Genomic DNA, 19,669 nt, shown 5'->3' with positions numbered 1-19,669 from the left:
CTGACCGCAGGTCTACAGATGAAAAGTATGACACAGAATCGTCATCATCATCAGCTTGACTATACCGACTGCAGGGCAAAGTCCTCTCATATATTTCCCCAATTAACCCGGTTCTGTGCTAGCTACATCCACTTGACCCCTGCGAACGTCTTAACCTCATCCGCCCACCTAACTTTCTGCCACCCCTGCTACGCTTTCCTTCACTTGGAATCCAGTTTGTTACCCTAAGCGACCATCGGTTATCCTCTCTCTGCACTACATGTCCTGCCCATGCCCACTTCCTCTTTTTGATTTCCACTTAGAATGTCAATAACTTGAGTTATTTCTCTGACCCACTCTCTATCTCTAAATGATTTCCCTACCATGTTTCGTTCCATAGCCCTCTGAGTTGTCCTCAGCTTAAGTAGAACCCTCTTGGTTAGCCTCCATGTTTCAGCCCCGTAGGTGAGTACGGGTAAGATACAACTGTTGTATACTTTCCTCTTGAGCAATACCGGTAAGCTGCCAGTCATAATCTGCGAGTGCTTGCCAAATGCGCTTTATTCCAATCTTATTATTCTTGCTATTTCTTTCCATGGTCCGGATCTGCGGTTACTACCTGATCAAAGTAGACATATTCGCCTACTACATCCAGTGCTTCGCTACCTAGTGTAAACTGCTGTTCCTTACTGAAGCTGTTGAACATTACCTTAGTCTTCGGCATACTGATTTTCAAGCCTACCTTTCTACTTTTCCTGTATAGGTCATCAATCATTCTTTGCAATTCATCCCCTGAGTTACTTAGCAAGGCAATGTTATCAGCAAATTGCAGATTACTGAGATATTCTCCATCTACTCGCATGCCTAACTGCTCCCATTCCAAGTCTCCGAATACTTCCTCTAAGCAAGCTGCGAATAGTACCGGGGAAATAGTGTCTCCTTGCCTAACACTTTTCTTTATGAGAATTTTGTTACTTTCTTTATGCAGAACTATGCTTGCGGTGCAGCCACTATATATATATCTTCCAGCACTTTCACGTATGGCTCGTTTACCCCCTGATGCCACAATGCCTGCATCACCGCCGAGGTTTCTGCTGAGTCAAATGCTTTTTCGTAATCAATGAATGCTATGTATAAGGGCTGGTTATATTCCGAACACTTTTCTATCATCTGGTTGATGGTATGAATATGATCGATAGTAGAGTACGTTTCCGAAATCCTGCTTGATCCTTTGCTTGATTGCAGTCAAAGGTTGTCCTAATTCTATTAGCGATTACCTTAGTAAATACCTTATACGTAACTATTTTTAAGATCTTTAGCATCGCCTTTCTTATGAATGAGGATAACATTTGCATTCTTCCATGGTTCCGGTACCGTTGACAACACCAGGCACTGCGTATACAGGGTGGTCAGTTTTTCTAGCACGATATCCCCCCCCCCCCCCGTCCTTCAACAAATCTATAGTAATCTGACCCTGCCGAGCTGCTTTCCTCCTTTTCACAGTTTCTATTGCTTTCTTAACCTCCTCCTTTGTCACTGGTGGAGCATTTGACTGTTTTTCCCTACCGCCAATATCATTACAGTCCTGGCTACTGTAGAGATCAGTATAGAACTCCTCGGCTACTTTGACTATCTTGTCCATATTCGTGATGTTGTCTGCCTTGTCCCTTAGTGCATACATCTGATTTTGCCTATGCCTAATTTGTTCTTCACCGCTTTAATGCTTCCCCCATTCTTTACAGCATGTTCACTTTTCTCCATGTTATACTTCTTTATATCGGCAACTCTGCACTTATAGATTAGCTTTGATATCTCTGGCAATTCTATCTGGTCTGTTGGATGGCAAGCTTTCATACTCTGGCGTTTCTTAAATATTTCGTCTCCTTAGACAGCTTACCAGTATTCTCTCTAACTATCCTACCGCCTACTTATACAGCACACTCAGTAATGACATCTCTGAAATTATTGTTTATTGCTTCTAGGGTAATGCCGCCATCCTTGGTTAGAGCTGAATATCTATTCTGTAGCGAGTCCTGAGCTCTTCTGCCCTCCCCCTCACCGCTAATTCGTTGATAGACTTCTTTACTAATCGTTTGTGTTCCTTCAGATTAAGACAATCGGGACCTCAACATCCTGTGGTCACTGCATCGCACTTTCCCGATTACCTCTACATCCTGCATAATGGCGGAGGTTGAACACAGTATGAAGTCGATTTCATTTTTAGTCTCTCAGTTCAGACGTTTCCATGTCCATTTCCGGTTCTTCCATTTAGTGAAGAAGGTATTCATGATTCTTGAGTTATTGCGGTCTGCAAACTCAACTAGTAACTCCCCCTGCTATTCCTAGCACCAATGCCATAGTCACCTACTGCCTGGTCTCCTGCCTGCATTTTCCCTACCTTGGCATTGAAATCGCCCATGAGTACAGTATACTGGGTTTTTACTTTTCGCATGGCCTATTCTATATCTTCGTAGAAGCTTTCAACTGCCTGGTCATCACAGCTACATGTACAACCTTCAGTTTATACTGCCTATTAGGCCTAATTACGATGCCTGCCACCCTCTCATTAATACTATAAAATTCATCTATATTACCCGCTATATACTTTTTGACAAGGAAACCTACTCCTAGTTCTCGCCTCTCCGGTAAACCTCGATAACACAGTGCATGCCCATCCTTCAGTACCGTATATGCCTCATTCGGCCTCCTAACCTCACTATAAGACCTATGACATCCCATTTCATACCCTCTAGTTCCTCTAACAACACTGCTAAACTAGCTTCACTAGCTAGGGTTCTAGCGTTAAAAGTTGCCAGTGTCAGTTTCCAATGGCGGCCTGTCCAGCGGAGCCAGGAATTCTTAGCACCCCCTGCTGCGTCACAGGTCTGACCGCCGCCGTGGTCAGTTGTTCCACAGCCACTGGTGACTGAGGACCGGGGTCTTATAGGACTAACCATGAGAGGTTGCGGCCAATTACTGCACCAGGGTGGCGAACGCCTGCTCTGGTAAGCGAGTGCATTGCCAGAGGTGTTCACTGGCATCAGTTTGCACCCCAAACCTTTTTATGCAATTCCATCGACACGCGGATTTTTTTGGACCGGTAGAGAATTGCGCGGCACCGCGATTGAGCCCCGGTCCTCTAGCATGCGAGGTGAATGTTCTACCGCTGCGCTACCACTGCAAACTCTGATACAAAATACAAGCAGTCAATGGCGTCATCAATACGGGGAAGCGGGTAGACATCCTTTTTAGTGACTGAATTCAAGTGGTGGTAATCTACACAAAATTACCATGTGCCAACTTTCTTGCGCACAGGAATTACTGGAGCCGCCCAGGGACTGCACGATTCTTGAATGACACCCTGGTTCAACATTTCACGTACTTGCTCATTGATAACATTGCACTCGACAGCGCCACGCGGTGTGGTTTTTGGCACATTGGGGGTGCGTAAACGGTGTCAATGTGATGAGTGGTGCATGACCCCTGAAAGGAGCTTGAATTGATAGCCTTCCAGAAATAAAAAACGCTGAATACTTCGACAGCAGATCTTCCAAAGCATCACGCTTTGTGGTGTTCAGGAAATGACTAATCATACCACGTAGTTGAACATTCACTTAGGATGCTGCGACATTCTGCTGCGGTGCATCCGTAACCAAAGCCACTGATATTGGCATGTCTGAACTGCAAGAGGTAAGCTTCATTCCAGCTGCTAAACGAACTGGCTGCTACGGAGGCCATAAATAAAATAGATACCACAAAAAAGCTCACATCTATACAGACTCCTTAGCCACCATAAAGCAACTGAAGAAAGTGACAAAGACACTATTGTAATCCAGGAAATCCACGCACTCAATAAAAAAGCAATGATATGCATTCAGATACACCGGACACAAGACGATGCTCAGAACGCTGAGCAGAAAAAAGTTGACCACCTCACACACGAAGTTCCAAACACTTATGCACCCCCCACCAGGCTCCCTTTTGATGCCTGCTCCACTATTCCCACCTTAGCATCCTCTTTAAGGAAAAGTACACGTGCTCTCATTCTCCCATGCACTTTCCCCCCCCCATAACTTAACGAGATTGGATGAGGTTTCCTTTAGAAGGACAAGAGCTCGGGCGGCCCTTACCCCGTCGGTAAAATGCCGATGGGAATCTTAAGACATCAGACCCACCACATGCCCGAAGTGTTCAACACCAGCTGCAGAAGTGGATGTTTGCCACCTGCTGTGGACTAGTGCGGGGGCAAAGGCATCAATGATCAAGATTCTGCTGGAATTTGGACTAACCGCAACAACGAAGAGGACTTTTCCAAATGGCTCACCGACAACAATAAGAGCAGGAGCCTTCTGCAGTTCCTAACGGAAAATAACTGACACAGGTTTTTATAATATGCCTTGTGGCAAGCTTGTGTAATAAAAAAGGCTGTGGCTAAAGGTACGTCGGACGGACCCGATCAATGGTCTTAAAGGTACGTCCGACGGACCCGGTGCGTTTTTCTTCGGGATCCGTCCGACGGATCCGGGAAATATTTTTCAGAGGTACGGCGGACGGACCCGATCGGTAGGGTTCTTCCGACGGACCCAACGCATTTTTCTCCGATATGGGCCTTGGGATCCGTCGGGAAAGCCGGACTCAGATGTTGTAGCAACAACATGGTAGCCATATGTAGCCAAATCGAAGTTGGTATGAGGTGTACGTGCGAGGTGTAAGAAGTATGTACTACATACTGCATGCGTGAAATGTGAAATTACAAAGAATAGTACAGTGGCAAGAATAGTGCCTAGAATGGGTGATATACTACGTGATGGCATGATGATAGGTTTACTGAGTTGGACCGCGGCAGGGTGGCAAGCACGACAAACGCATGTAATCGCGGTGTTGACGGCCAGCCCGCGGCCCGCACGCCCGCTCATTTGGTCCTCGTTATTATGTGGATTAACGTCTACGACGGTCGTTATGTAATTATGTAGTTTTGATTCTTCAAAGTTTCCTCACTTCCATCTGTGATGAGATGCGTCACGTAACGCATCGCTTTCTGCTCGCATTGAGGTTTGGTGCTGCAAGTTCTACGTAGTACAAGCGGCGCTGAAAAAGCTGGGCACCGCCGGCGTGCCTCTAGCCCAAGCATCGCGTCATTCGTGTTTGTTGTACAACTGGAGGTGTGGTTTGTGCTTACCGTGAGATGCTGTGATTACGGATTACGTCCTACTAGAGTGCTGTGTGAGACTACGAAGAGTGCTGTGATGAGTGCGCCGATGTCCGGACGGACATCAGTGTGTCCGTTTATGATCGGCGATGTTGCACGTGCATGTCATTGTTTATTAGGTGCAGTGGTAATTTATTTACACGCGCTGTGCAACAATCAGACGAAAATAAGTCATCGACAATTTGTTAGCCTGTACTACAGAGCTCAAAACTCGGAAAATGGGAATGCACGATGCAGTTTTCGCATGTTGGAGTGGACCGAAAAATAAGTGCCCAGCCCACACCGCCGGGATGCGTATTACTACAGGTGAAATGGTTCAGGTTTCTGTAAAATAGCTGCCTGGCACAGCACCTTTCTAAATGTTCAGGCTTTGTACTATTGTTGAAGGCCACTTTATCATTAATAAAGGAACGAATATGCTTTATGTGTTAATGACTAATGCTTTTTCAACATATTATGTTCATTTTTTTTTTTCGTTTTTCCTTAGTTTCCTTTGTTTTTCATGCTAGACAAACACAAATAGTACACTTTTAAACTTGTCAGTCCAAAGCTGAACATGAATATCTGCCATGCATGTGACAGCTTTAATGCTAGAAAGGTTGACATGTATAGCATGTACGTACACGCTGCGACATCTTAGTGGCACGTTAGGCTACTTGCCCCAAGGTCGTGATGTTTAATACCAGTGATGGCAGTCGCACTTTGGTGCAGGTGAAATGCAAATGCTTCTGTTTTCTGCAAGATGTCAATTCAAAGTACAAAGCCCAGGCAGTCAAATTAGTCTGGAGCTCTCCACTACGGTATTCTTCATAGCTACATATGTCACTTTAGGATGTGAAACCCTACATGCCACAGGTAGGCTGCATTGTTTTTTAGATTTTGTAACCTCTCATCTATGTTTTGCAACATTTGGCTAATTTTAGTTCCCAAACAGTTGCTAAAGATGAAACCGAAGCAGTTCTTGGCATGGTTTGTTGCTTATATTAATTTGCTAATTGCAGTTCTTTGAAACTTGCATCAATGCTGGACAGTTCAAATAGCAAGCAGTTGAATTACAGAAATGATGTGGATCATGCATTTCAGTTCTGACAAGTGGAAAGTAACGGTCCCCTCCTTGCATGCATAGGTGCCTTTAGACAAATACATACTCGGGTGTGTGATTGTGACGCATATCAAGGGTCAACAGAAGGCCATGTGGAGCCAGTGTGATATTCTTCATGAAGGCTAAAGTAAAATTGTACAACAGCTGCTGTACCATGCAGAAAAAAAATTGATCATTTAGTGTATGATTAACTGACCATGAATAGCATCTTACTCAGAGTATGATGTGATATATATCTGGTTTAGCATCCCAAAATAACTACGGCTATGAGGAACACAATAGTTGAGGGCTCCGGTATAATTTCGACCATCTGGGGTTCTTTTATATGCACTGACACCGCACGGTGCATGACGGCCTATTGTTTCGCCTCTATTAAAATGTCCCTGCTGTGGCTGGAACCAAATCTGCATCTTTGGGTTCAGCAGCCAAGCACTCTGAGCCAGCACAACGGGGCCAAGTATCAAAATGCATGCCATTACATTTCTTCCTAGCCTGTGGTTTTCTTCACAGAACTAATGTATGCAAGGAAAAGTAAATAGCAAGAAAACACTAGTTTTATTGCACATTATATTCACATTTCAGCAAACATTCTCTAGGAAAAAATTTCTCATAATGTTTTCATGGAAACCATGAACAAAACAAAACAATGCACTTACTCCACTCGAATTATTAATGGGCAAGGTTGCATCTATGCTACTACACTGCGCTTATCACAAAACCACAAGCCCCATCTGCTTTGGCTAATCACTTGATGGAACTAACGGAGACAGATGTCGCACACCACAGACTGGTCGTCTCGCAACATATCTCTGCATATGTTGCATTTCAATTTCATGCCTTTCCACTTAGTTTCAACTGTTGCCAGCATTACTAGTCACCCATCTTTTCTGAAATTCCTTTTTACGCTGTTGGGATCAGCATCCTTGTTAACGATGGTCTCTGGCATTTTAGATGCTATCATTTTCACATCTTCCTCATCTGGAAGAACGAAGGAAATGACAAGCTTTGAGCAGACAAAAAATTAGGGAGACTCCTAATCTCCACCTGTAAGGGTATGGTGTGCCAGCGTTAATGGTTCTTGTCTGCAGATCCCACTGTGGATTCTTGTTAATTTACATGCCCTTTGCTACAAACATTACTACTAATTCCTTAATTCATGTCTCTGTTATCTCAGATATACTCATTAGCATACGGTCGTAGGCTGCCCTGTTAGGTGATAGACAACCTGGCATAGACCTCTGTAAGCCTCAACCTTTCTTAATTGGAGGTGAAACGTTGAAGCTGAAATATTTCAAATATAACTTTGTAAGCTTGGCTTAACAGCTCCTGCCATGTCGTGTGGCCTCGTGACATTTGGCTCGTGGCACTTTTGGCTTGTGCACAGGGGTCATCTGTTAAACACTGGTTAACATGCATGAAAAATACATTTTCACACAAACTGGTGGCAAATGGTCAAGTAAGTGGTGCACTGCAGATTCTGAAATGTATACCTATATTCATGCAAGGATCGCATCATCACATAACATGATCAAGAGTTCTATCAGTACCTGTAGTTACATAGCATTTCAATGCCCATTAAAGGACCACCTCAGACAATGGTTGTTGTTATCTCAAGACCTGTTCTAACAGCGTACTGACGCCATTCCACTGAGCGATGGACATGTACATGCATACCCTAGATAGCTCATGATTGTGGATCTCATTTATTTCTATGACTTCCAAGGAGTTCCTGTCGTCAGAAACTTTATGAAATCGGGACAGTAGTCTTGAAAGGTGATGAAAAGAAATAACCAGGTTACCTTGACGCAATGCTAAATTACAGAGGGTGAATATGCTGCATGAAGATACCAAGAAGCTTGTACAAAGAAAAGTGAGAGTGAAATGGCAGGATTTTTGAAACATTGAAATAAACTACAAACTATACTTGTCAAACCTGTCATTAAGGAATGGAAATCATGCAGTAATCAAAAACACAACATGGAGGACATTTTAGGTCATCTTCACAAAACATATACCCAAACCTCACACACAGCTTCATACTTATGAAAGAGGACAAACCAATATGCAAGGAGTGTGGAGATGAACTAACAATAAACCATATCTTACACATGCGCCAGAGTCGAGAAAAGAGGAAACATTTTGTACAATTTCCAACAGATCCATTTCCATCCCAGCATGATCCTAGGAGAGACGTGCAAATTTCCTGCATTTTTGGTTTCCTAAAATGTTCCTAAACAAGCTACATCCTAAAGAACATTTTAGTCATTACACACAAAATAAATACATTAAACCTTGTTCTTGGTGCATGGCAGCATTAGTCGCTTAGGCACCATAAAAATCAACACAATGCTGTAAGGTATACCATGGTTAGCTATGTTATATGAGACAAGCTTTCGGCCTGGTGTGGTCCTTATTCACGTGACAGCGCTGTCATGAGGGTCTATGTCCCAGCGATCGGAAAGTGACCTATTCCAATAATTTTACAAACTGAAGGTGAATGTACAGATTTCTAAAGACTGGAGTGCTCAACTGTTTTATCAACGTCCGCCAGCTTTGACAGCCTGGAGTGAAACTGTTGAAGAGAATACATTTTTGAACATTTAACGCGTTTCTGAAGGCGTTGCTTTCAATTACGTGGCCAACAAAAAGCAGGTGAATGTCAAACGCCGCCTAGATAGGCTTTCTAGCAAGACAGCGGTGTAGCGTGGAAAATCGCTCCGCCGATCCATCGCTGGCGCCGCTGACTTGAAAGGCGAACTGTTCAAACTTATATAGCTACTGACCACACCTGAAACACTGAATTGCGCATGATCAAGGCAGAATTTCTCTAACACTGAGCACTGGTAGCTATCGATTTCGCGCCCAATATTGTGAAAATCTGTCCTCTCTTCGATCATTGATACGTCCACGGTTGAACATTTATGCGCCTCGGGGTAGGCCAGCCGTGGGAACATGAATGCGTGGTTGTAGCAACGATCGCTTGCATGGTACACTCTGCAAAATTCCAAGAGTCAGCTTCTTCAACGAAATGTGCAGCGCACATTTTCTACCGCGTACCTAAGCCCGGCGATGCATGCATATCGATCCCGATCGTTTCAAAGCTGCGCGGCCGTTCAGTCGGGTCACGCTAACCTCGAGCATGCGGGGGTTTAAACTACATGTACGCAAACTTCAACGACAAGAAAAAGATGCAGCCTAAGCACTTTAGTCTAGTAATCCCCTATATACCAAAGAACATTGCTGTTCACAGGGAATTCGGATCATTCACGCTTCCGGCTTTCCGGTTGTGCACTCTTGCGGTGCGGTGCAGTAGGTCTTCGCCTCGACGAGTCGATGTGCAGGCCTCTAGTAGATTCGGCATGTCTTCTGCCACGGCTCTGAGGTAGAATTTAAACGAAGAATTTAGCTAAAAACATCCTGTTTCCTCGGTCTGCATGTGAGGAACGAGCATAATGCCATTTCACATACATACTTTGGACTGCCGAATGTTCAGCTGCACGACGAGGTGTGTGTGTGTTGTGCCGGCGCTAGATCTTCAGAAGTCGATGCAGGACCTAAGACAGCGTAAATGCTAGGAATAGCTCGCTCGCATTACGGGCAGATCGAGGTGATAGTTTAGTGCGAAGCGAAAGCTGCTCGTCAATGTGCGTATCTCGATGCCAGCTGGTGGAGCTGGTGCAGTACGTAGCATATCGCCTGCAGCTATGTGCTTGACAGCGATGTTTGCCGTACACAACCCTAAGTGAAGACCGTGATCTATGTTAGAACGGATGTACTCTTCGTAGCACCTCATCGAGAGTCGCGGCTAGCTGATATCATAGAGGATGAGATCCATTCACGCGTAGCAAGCGGAATGGGGCCGCGTTCGACGTGCATATAGCCATGAGCCTGTATATCGACGTCCGCCGTATCTTTACTAGAATCGAATGGATCCGTCGGACGTACCTTTAGACACTTCGAATAAAAAAAGAAATTAATAGTCCACAATTACGTGCAGCCCTTGGTTACTGACACAAACAATTAGGGACCAGTAGAGATTTCTTCACGCAGTTCGAATAGTTAGGCATCACGGTAGCATCAAGCGTTTCGGTCGCATGACGAGAACACTAAACCAGAATGCACAACATAGACATTGGAGGTACAACAGTATCGCCGCACACACACAGCACATCTTCACAAACAAGAGGTTCGTTCAGGCGGTAGGCATCCGTCAACACTCACCTACGGTGGCGCCACACATGCGCAGAAAATGTATACCAAGAATTACATCATGTGTTGAGTGGGGTAGCACGGCGAATTCCGCAGAAAATTCAGTTCCTCCAAGACACATCTTGGCACTGAAAACTGCAACGGGATGCAACAAATCGCCACTAATGCTATAAAAATTTCGTTTCTGTCCCAAGAAATCATCACTTTGGGTTCCAGCAAATGTTTAAATGCTAAACTCATAATCGATATTGTCGCACCCGTGTCCGCTAACACAATTGCAGAAATACCGTCAACAAACACACGGATCTTATTTTTGAGCATAGTTACGGAAGGAGGTATGTGAATAGAGAGCTTTCACTGGAGGCCGCAGCTCCATCGGCCGTGGTGCCTAGTTTTCTGGAGGTGACTGGGACCGATGCCACGGGGACAGTGCACGACGGGCACGAATAGCGGGCGGTGGAGTCAGACTCCGGTCGGAAGCCGGGGAGTGGTTGCGTACGCCACCGGGCTGAAACTGGCTGTGTGGACGAGACGAACAGTACCAAGGGGAGTCAACTGGGTGATCACTGTTTGTGTCGGGATACATTGATCGACCATACTACGACGATGTACGACGGCGGCATTGTCTTGAAATATGGCCTGGGGTTCCACACCGGTAACAGACAGGAGTAGGCCGAAGAAGGGGTTTGGCCTGAAAGGGATCGGTCTCATGCTGTCGATAAAAGCCAGTGTCGTGCTGATCTGTGAACCGGGGTGCTCGCCTAGGTCTTCTCAGCCGAAAGCCTTTGCGCTGATCAGAATGTCAGGAAAAAACAGGGCTTGCGAAATGTTGCCGCGACCATTCGTCGAAAGAGGCAGGGTGTGCTGAGTGAACAGAAGAAAACTCAGGCTGCGATTGCACCTTTAAGCTGGTTCACATGTATAAGATGGGCAGTTGGACACTGGTGACGTGCCGGCAGCGGGAATCGAGCCGGAGGAACTCTTCACTAATGGTCTGCTGGATAGTAGAGGCAAGGTCCAGAGGAAACATGCTCCTCAATGCTGGCGATGGTTGTCATATTAGCAAGCCTTCCAAACTTAGGAGTTACTCGATAGGTTTTCAGTGCTTCGAATGTGCGGATGTGACAGAGGAGAGTGGAGACAGTCGAGATATCATCATTGGCGATAAGGAAGTTGTAGACATCATCTGCGATGCCCTTCAAAAGATGCCCAGCTTTGTCCTCATCGGACATGCGAGAGTCGATAGTCCTGCACAATTTGAGGACAGCTTTGGTTTAAGTAGTGCACGTCTTGCCAGGTAGTTGGGCATGACGGGCGAGGGTCTGCTCGGCCTACTGGTTTTCAAACCAGACAAGGGCAGTGTCGGTCAGGAAGAAAACGCCATTGTCGAGCTGAGTGGCGAAGTCCCAGTAATTGTAACGGCTCACCCGTTGGTAGTGGCGAAGCCAGTTGTCAACGTCTTCTCCCGCTGTGACAGCGAAAGGACGAGGCTCTCGGTAAAGTTGAAGGCCGGAACTGTATCGGTAGCTAAGTCATCGTCCCGGAAGCCACGGGACATGTGCACACAGTTGGCTTCTGGGGGAGAGGAGGTCGCCCTTCTTTCCAGTGTGTGGCTATAAAACTAGCACGCAATAAAGCATGAAGGCCCTTTTTCCCTGCACCCGTGTTGTCATGTTCTATCGACTGTGACAGCCGATACATGGTGTCAGAAGTGGGATACCACCGACCAACAAGATAGTATTCCTAAAACCACCGGAGCCGCTGCATGTGACAGGGGACATCAGCAAGCACTGGGAGCTCTTTAAACAGAAGTTTAAGCTCTTCTTGACTGCATCGGAGTCAACCGAAAAACCTCAACCAGAGTCTGCTAAGGCTGCGCTGCTCTTGAGCATCGCAGGTGAGGAAGGCATCGCAATCTACAACATGTTTACCTTTGCGGATGGCGAGAACAAGCTTGAATATGCGATGGTGGTCAAAAAGTTTGAAGAATACTGTGCTGCCCAACGGAACGAAGTCAACGAGCGGTATATCTTCAGGAAATGAGTGCAAGATTCCCGTGAGCCCTTTGAACATTTTTTGCGTGATTTGAAGACTCTAGCCCATTCATGCAATTTCGGCACATTGACGGAGTCAATGATTAGAGACCAAATAGTTTTTGGCACCAGTGATAGCAAAGTACAAGAGAAGTTGCTCGCAGATAGCCAGCTCACCCTCAAAAAAGCAGAAGGAATCTGCAAGGCAGCTGAGAGCGCAGCTGAACACCAAAAGACATGGAATGAGCGCCAGAAGCAAACGGTGGACTTGGTGCGAAAGGAAAGCCTTGTTTTGGGTAAAGTGCAGTCAAAGCAGTTCAAGTGCAGCAAATGCATCCTGTGCCTGAAAAGCCTTGGTACCGAGTGGGCATCGACGTCTTCCAGTATGACCGGAAATCCTACTTGTGTTTATATGATGCGTTGTCACACTTTCCCGAAGTAGAACTGCTCAACGACTTATCCACGAGGAGCGTCGTAGAGTCAACAAGCTCCATTTTTGCGCGGATGGCATACCAATGGAGATATGCATAGACAATATTCCGCAGTTTGCATGTAATGACTTCACTGCCTTTGCAAAGCAATATGATTTCAAACACACCACCTCGATCAAATGATCTCGCGGAGAAGGGTGTGCAAATTGTAAAGCGAATCCTAAACCTCTAGAATGCGGTCAAACCCCTGCAGAGATCCTCGAAGGCCGCGAGCTTCACATCACATTGCCGGACTTGCACTGTAGGGCCGACTACCAGGTGTACAAGCATCGCCAGACCGAAAACCTCAGGCGACCGTTGGCTCCACTACAGAAAGGTGACGTCATTCGGGTGAGGGAGAACACGTGGTCACTGAAAGCTCGGATCTTGCGTCAGTTCACGTTTCCCAGGTCATACGACATACTCACCGAAGGTGGAAGAGTTCTGCGACGCAACCAGCGGCACCTGCTACCGACCAGCAAACCCTTTGAGAGGGAACTGCCGGACTTCGTCGACGACGCAAACGGCTCAGACAATTCGGCAACCTTGGCCCGCACTGGTCCACCGCAGTTGCATAATATCATGCCACAGCTCGGCACAGCGCCTCCAACGCAGGATCCCCCGCCCACTGCTTCATCAGCACCAGCACTACGATCAACAAGACAGCACCACCTCGGTGGCTCACGTACAACAAGGATTTTGTACAGGTGCCTTAAATTTCCAATGCAAGTCAACAGGGCATCTGTGCGAGGGCCATAAACCATTCAGATTTGTTTTTAACCGAGTTTTCTTTTTTTTTCCAAATGAAGGAGGATGTATTGATAGCTAAGTCATCGTCCCGGAAGCCACGGGACATGCGCACAGTCGGCTTCTGAGGGAGAAAAGGTCGCCCTTCTTTCCAGTGTGTGGCTATAAAACTAGCGCGTAATAAAGCACGAAGGCCTTTTTTTCTCTGCACCCGTGTTGTCATTTTCTATCGACTGTGACAGCCGATACAGGAACTCGCCTGATTAGAAGTGGCGAAAAGCACTGGACTAGGCCGAGTCAGTGGCGGCATTTTAACGATCAGTTGCGGGAGTCCAGCAAGGCAGCGGCTACAAGGCTCCAGAGGTGCTTCGATGGCGAAATGCCGCGGGATAGAAACCGCACTCTCCACCAAAAATGTCACACTCTTGATATCTCTACGTAACGCAATGTTTCTGAGACCAAGGAATGGTGCACACTAAACAGGCGACACTTCCACTCACACTCCTTTCTTCTTCGTCCACCCACTCCCGTGTTTCTCATATTCATTATTCATCTGGTCTGTAACAATATTCTGAATGGGGTATAGTAACTACATCCTTCTGCCGTCAACACTGACATCAATTCCTGTTTTGCTGAATTCATTGGTTTCAATTGTACCAATCTCATATTGGCAGGCAACGGAGCTGTCCGAGCCGTCCCGTTAGCTTCATGTACGCATATATATTCTACAGCCCTGCATGCTGTCAGGCCTGCATCGGCAAATATGTGAAGCTAAATGCTGCCTTCCAGTCCTGCAGCAACAAATCTTGGTATGCTAAAGTCATGAAGTGTGGCCACTTTACCACTCCGTTTCCACCAAACCTTTTTTGAATGTTACTGAAGTGAACCATCTCAGTGAAAATTGGCATTCCACAGGACTTGCAAAAAGAACTTTGCTCAAGCCACACCCAATGGGTCATATTTATAACTTTGCTACAGGTCGAAGTTGGTAATTGCTTATGGCTTCATTCTGCTTGGTAAAGTGAATACTACCATGGAGACTTTTAATGAGAACATGCCCACGGTGTTAGAAGTGCTTTAGGTGATACGACGGCGCGCCTCCGCCATGCAACCACCGCGGAGAACATTGGGACGAACTTCCTCAGCTAGCCGAGAGGTGGCGCCACACTGAGCCGGGCCGCCGGGCCGGAAGGGCCGGCAGCGTCCCCGCCTGGAGAAAGAAACGTTCGCACATGCGGGTCGTGTCATTTGATAGCCAGCCTTTGTGTGGTGTTTGACGGTCGTCGGCGCTCTCCTGTTTACGAGAATTGTTACATGCAGAAGCGATAATTCTCAACGACCGTTGTGTCCAGTCTCGCAGTGTTTGATAAGTTATGAGAAAGTGACGGCATGGGGAGAAAGTGCTTCGTAACTCGATGTAACTCCGGTTACAAGACGTGCTCTGAAAAGGTGTCCCTGTTTGCTGCTCCAAAGGATGAGAATCGCCTAAAAGCATGGCGACACATCTAAAGGTATATCCACACGACGGACCACGGACCTGTTTTGGTCCGCGCACCAAGCGTCACGTGACGTTCCACTTCCGGTTTATGAGGTCCGCGCCAGGTCCGCGGACCGGAGCGGGCGAAAATGGGTGGGCATTTTTCTCGGACCACGGACCTGGCGGCGTCTAGTGAACGGAGGAGGCGCGTTTGCACCCGATTAAAGCGCATGAGCTCGCCCACATCAACAAAGTGCACTTCGAGCATGTTTTGAAGAGCACCAAGTAACATAGGCAGTGTCTAGAGTGGCGTACGACGGTGTTTTTATGCAGCCTTCGAGTACCGCATACCACGGTACGTGCAGCACTACGTACTGCTGCCTCGTCACGTCCCGGACAAGTGTTTTACAGCGGCGTGCTTAGTGAGAAGTGTCAAAAAACATCGGGCCCCAGCTACATCATGAAAGAGAAGTTCCCAAATGAACACGTGCGACGCCAAATGCCGCGAGTTTGCCGGAGTAGTGCCGCCGCTAGCACGGTGGACGACGGCGCACTGGCCCTAGTCGTCACTAGGCCTAGATTGTTTCGCATCGAAGCCACCGTGAACGGTGCTTTCGATTTGATCAGCACTGCTGTAAATGGCCTGCCCAGTGTAAAAAATAAGGTCCACCTACTGTCTTGTAAAAAAAATGGCTGAGGCTTAGCTTGGTTAAGCCTGGTCAGATGCCAAGCATATTGATTGCTAAACTCGGCTTTCCATGGTTACACTTGGCTAAACTTTTCTTTCCTTGGTTCCACGTGCTTTTACACGGTTTAAACTTGGAATGCACAATGTTTTCCCATCGCATAAAACTAGGTAATAGCATGACTCGTTCATCTCTAATCTAACTCTGTTACCGGGGTCCGCACGGCGTGCAACCGCAGCCGACGGCGCGAGCCGGTCCCCCGTCTCTCCTCTGTCGTGACGTCAGCGTATCACGTAATGTGACGTCACCATACCACGTGGTCCGCACGGCGTGCAACCGCAGCAGACGGCGGGAGCCGGTCCCCCGTCTCTCCTCTGTCGTGACGTCAGCGTATCACGTGGTGTGACGTCACCATACCACGTGGTACGCACGACGTGCAACCGCAGCCGACGGCGCGAGCTGGACCCCCGTCTCTCCTCTGTCGTGACGTCAGCGTATCAAGTGGTGTGACGTAGCATTCCACATTCTTTGCACGGCGTGTAACCGTAACGAAGGGCTGTGGTTTACCTCTAGCAATATGCTTCGCATAAAAAAAAAAGGATATGGCAATATATGGGCCAGGCCTTAGCAGTGGAGATAGCGTACAAGAAGGCCGGGTGAGCCACTGCGCTGCACATGCGCAGCAGCTGTTATGCAGAAACTTGCTTGTTATCACAGTGATTCTCACGAAGTGGTCAGTTCGGATACGCCTTTATGTCAGGCTTGTTATTCTAAGAAAGACTATTTCACTACGCACGCTGGCGCAAGAGATATCCGCCGCTGCCGTAGCACGCCTCGACGCAGCGGTAGGACGATACTTGAGCGCGCTATCGACGCCCGAGTCGGAAGCAGCTCCACGCACGGTGTTATAAATAATTAGGATATTTGTAACCGCAGCTTCGTTATGCAACGGCTGCGCGCTGTGCAGCAGTGGTGACCCAAGCAAAAAAAAGTGTGTGGCAAAAGATAGGGCCGACCTTTCTCGCCGACCAAAAAGTGGCCGGCCGACCTTCGGCACCCGAATGAGGGCCGGCGTCGGGGATTGACACTGACCTAACGTTGGCCGATTTTAGGCAATCGACTACGGCCCAACCTTTTGGCCCGACGTGACCGACCACCTGCCGCACGTGGGCCTGCCGTCTGCCAGCGTTACTGAATGGTCGGCCGCTCGTCTGCCCTAGCATTTTGCTGACGAAAGACCATACGTCGGCCGGTTGCTTCCCGACGCCGGTTAGTGGCCGGCATCGCCCCTCGTGCAGGTATCATGCCATGCATTTAATATATCGTGGGCCATGCATATATAACGGGGTAGCACATACAAATGCATCAAGAAAAGCAGTAGCTTTTCTGATGCCATGAAGAAACAAAAGCTGCAGTATTTGATGAAAAATTTATTTGTCAACAGCGTTCAGAAAAAGCTCGCGATTTGCTTTTTAATAAGCGTGGATATATGACTGCGCGTGTGCCACATATGGAAGATGGGCTTGAGGCTTGGTCTCCTTCTTTTGGCAGCCTGTCGATCACTTGATGTCTGCGACTGGTCGGATCTGCGGCAGGTTCCATCTTGGTCAGCTGTACGAAGACAAGTGTTTTAATGAAATATTTCCTTTTCGCCTAGACTTTTACATTGCAGGCAAATATAGGGTGAAAGGTAGAAAAAATAATGTCTGCTCACTGCCACCAACTGCACTATCACATCAATATATTTTATGCGCTTGACTTCATGCGACCCTACTGAAAACGCATTAGCGCAAAGCCGCAATAGGTAATCAGGATCCGTGAATCCGCGAGAAAGGCGCGATCACTTCGTTTTGCTGGAGTCATGATGTTGCAATTTGAAACCGTAGCGCAGTCAAACCTTATCCTCCCGAAGCGCGTTCTTGAATGCTAATGCTGCAATTTAATAATTCTAGCAAAACCAAGTGTCCGCGCTTGTCATAGAGCGCGTATGAGGGATTCCAACGCGGCTGAACAAACAGTTTCCGCGATATTTACATGAAACCTACAATAAGTTTATTCCGTAGAATACAGCTTAATTTTCTCAAACTAGATGGAACTTTTACAGCAAAAGCGACCGGATATTTAACGATAAGTCATCTGATTTATTTTCGTTATTTAACAACCGAGCATTATTTTAAAAATTCGGCTATTTAGACAGCCCAACTCTTAGAAGCTTATAGAACCCGTTGTAAATTTTTAAAGCTTGAAACAAGTTAGCTGAACACCTCATGAGCATGTAAGCACCAGGAAATAATCCGCACGATGAAAATACAACTGCTTGCCCAGAAAGCAAGCGCACAGAGCAAAATCAATGTGAAACGGCTCAGATCTGTGTGCATCACATATATAATTCCAAAATCCACAAAATGAACGCACTGGCTCACTTACCTTGCCAGCATACCGCATCACTCAATCATCAATTTTCACGTATAGACATCATTACAGCAGCAAAAAAAAAAAAAAAATAATAATAATAATAATAATAATAATAAACACGGCATAAACATTGTACTCAGTCCTGGCACGAGCTTGCTTGGCAGCAGCGATGATGCTTGTACAGCTTCTGATCGCTCCTATGGCGAGGGGTGCTGCAATATTTATATCAGTGATAGCATTTGACATTTAACTGGGTTGCATGCGTCCCATCGATGTGAGTCGGATAATCGAATTTTTCAAACAAAATCAGCGCTAATACCTGTCCGGCAAGTGCACCGCCATAAAGAAGTGAAAGGCCAGCGTTTTAGTGTAGAGGAGACCAAGGACTTCGGGCTTCGGCGAAACGAGCTTCCACTGTCGCAGCCAGTTTCCAGATCAGCTGATATCGCCTCCCTGCACGATCAGCGCAAGGCGCGCATACCAATTACAAAATATGCATTTACAGTAACAAGATGCGCATAAGTCTCAAAACAATACATAATTAGTTGCAGTTCATTATCGTATAGAAGAAAATCAGCGCTAATTTGACTTACCTGATGGGTATACATGTCAGTGCATGCACTTCGATATGAAGTGAAAGACGGGCGTTTTGGGGCAGAGGAGATCGGACCTCGGACTGCAGCGAAAAGAGCTAATTCCACCGCCACAGCATCGTTTCCAAGTCGGCTCAGCACGTCTTCCTGCGCAATCAGAGCGAAATGCGCACACATCGATTATAAAAAAAAAAAAAAAAAAAATGCACGTAGTAACAAGATGCGCATATATATACGCGCTCCAGAAACAGTTGCAGTATATTGTCGTATCGAACAAAATATGTGCTAATTGGACTTACCTGATCGGTATAGTGAGTGTCCCTCCATGTTAAAAGGCGAGCATTTTGGGGCAGGAGATACCGAAGGACCCAGACTGCAAAATGAGCCAATTCTGCCACCGCAGCCAGCCGCAGCCTTGTTTCCAAACGGCTCAGCAAGTCTTCCTGCGCGATCAGCGCCCACACCAATTATATATATATATATATATATGAAGAAAGATGCAAGGGGTATATAACAAGACGAACATATGCTCCAAAACAATACATTATTATGTTCAGTATAATATCGAATCTAGCAAAAAGCTCCTCTGATCAAGACCGAAAGATCATGTACTTACGCATGTTTTGGTGAACTTCGGCACGAAGAATCTGTACAAGCGGCTGCAATCATCAGCTGCATATATGGGCTGTTCTTTTCAAACGCTGACTGCACCAGGAGGTTGAGACAGATTGCATTTGCGCGAAATAAAA

The 19,669-nt window shown here is 46.7% G+C and overlaps 1 long non-coding RNA gene across 1 annotated transcript; it reads right to left on the bottom strand.

The window, feature by feature from the left end:
* Nucleotides 1–17,340: 17,340 nt before the first annotated feature.
* LOC146184700 (uncharacterized) lies at nt 17,341–19,669 on the bottom strand. Its single transcript, XR_014708908.1, has 5 exons — nt 19,537–19,669; nt 19,220–19,363; nt 18,921–19,067; nt 18,647–18,780; nt 17,341–17,523 (listed from the first exon to the last, which is right to left on the bottom strand). It is a non-coding gene; the product is annotated as an uncharacterized LOC146184700 (long non-coding RNA).

The sequence above is a fragment of the Amblyomma maculatum genome, chromosome 7, assembly GCF_055883805.1.
Source record: "Amblyomma maculatum isolate TAMU_Amacu chromosome 7, ASM5588380v1, whole genome shotgun sequence".
In the NCBI taxonomy this organism is placed as follows: Eukaryota; Metazoa; Arthropoda; class Arachnida; order Ixodida; family Ixodidae; genus Amblyomma; species Amblyomma maculatum.
Note: the sequence above shows the minus strand (reverse complement) of the source record. Positions and strands in the feature narration are given on the sequence as shown.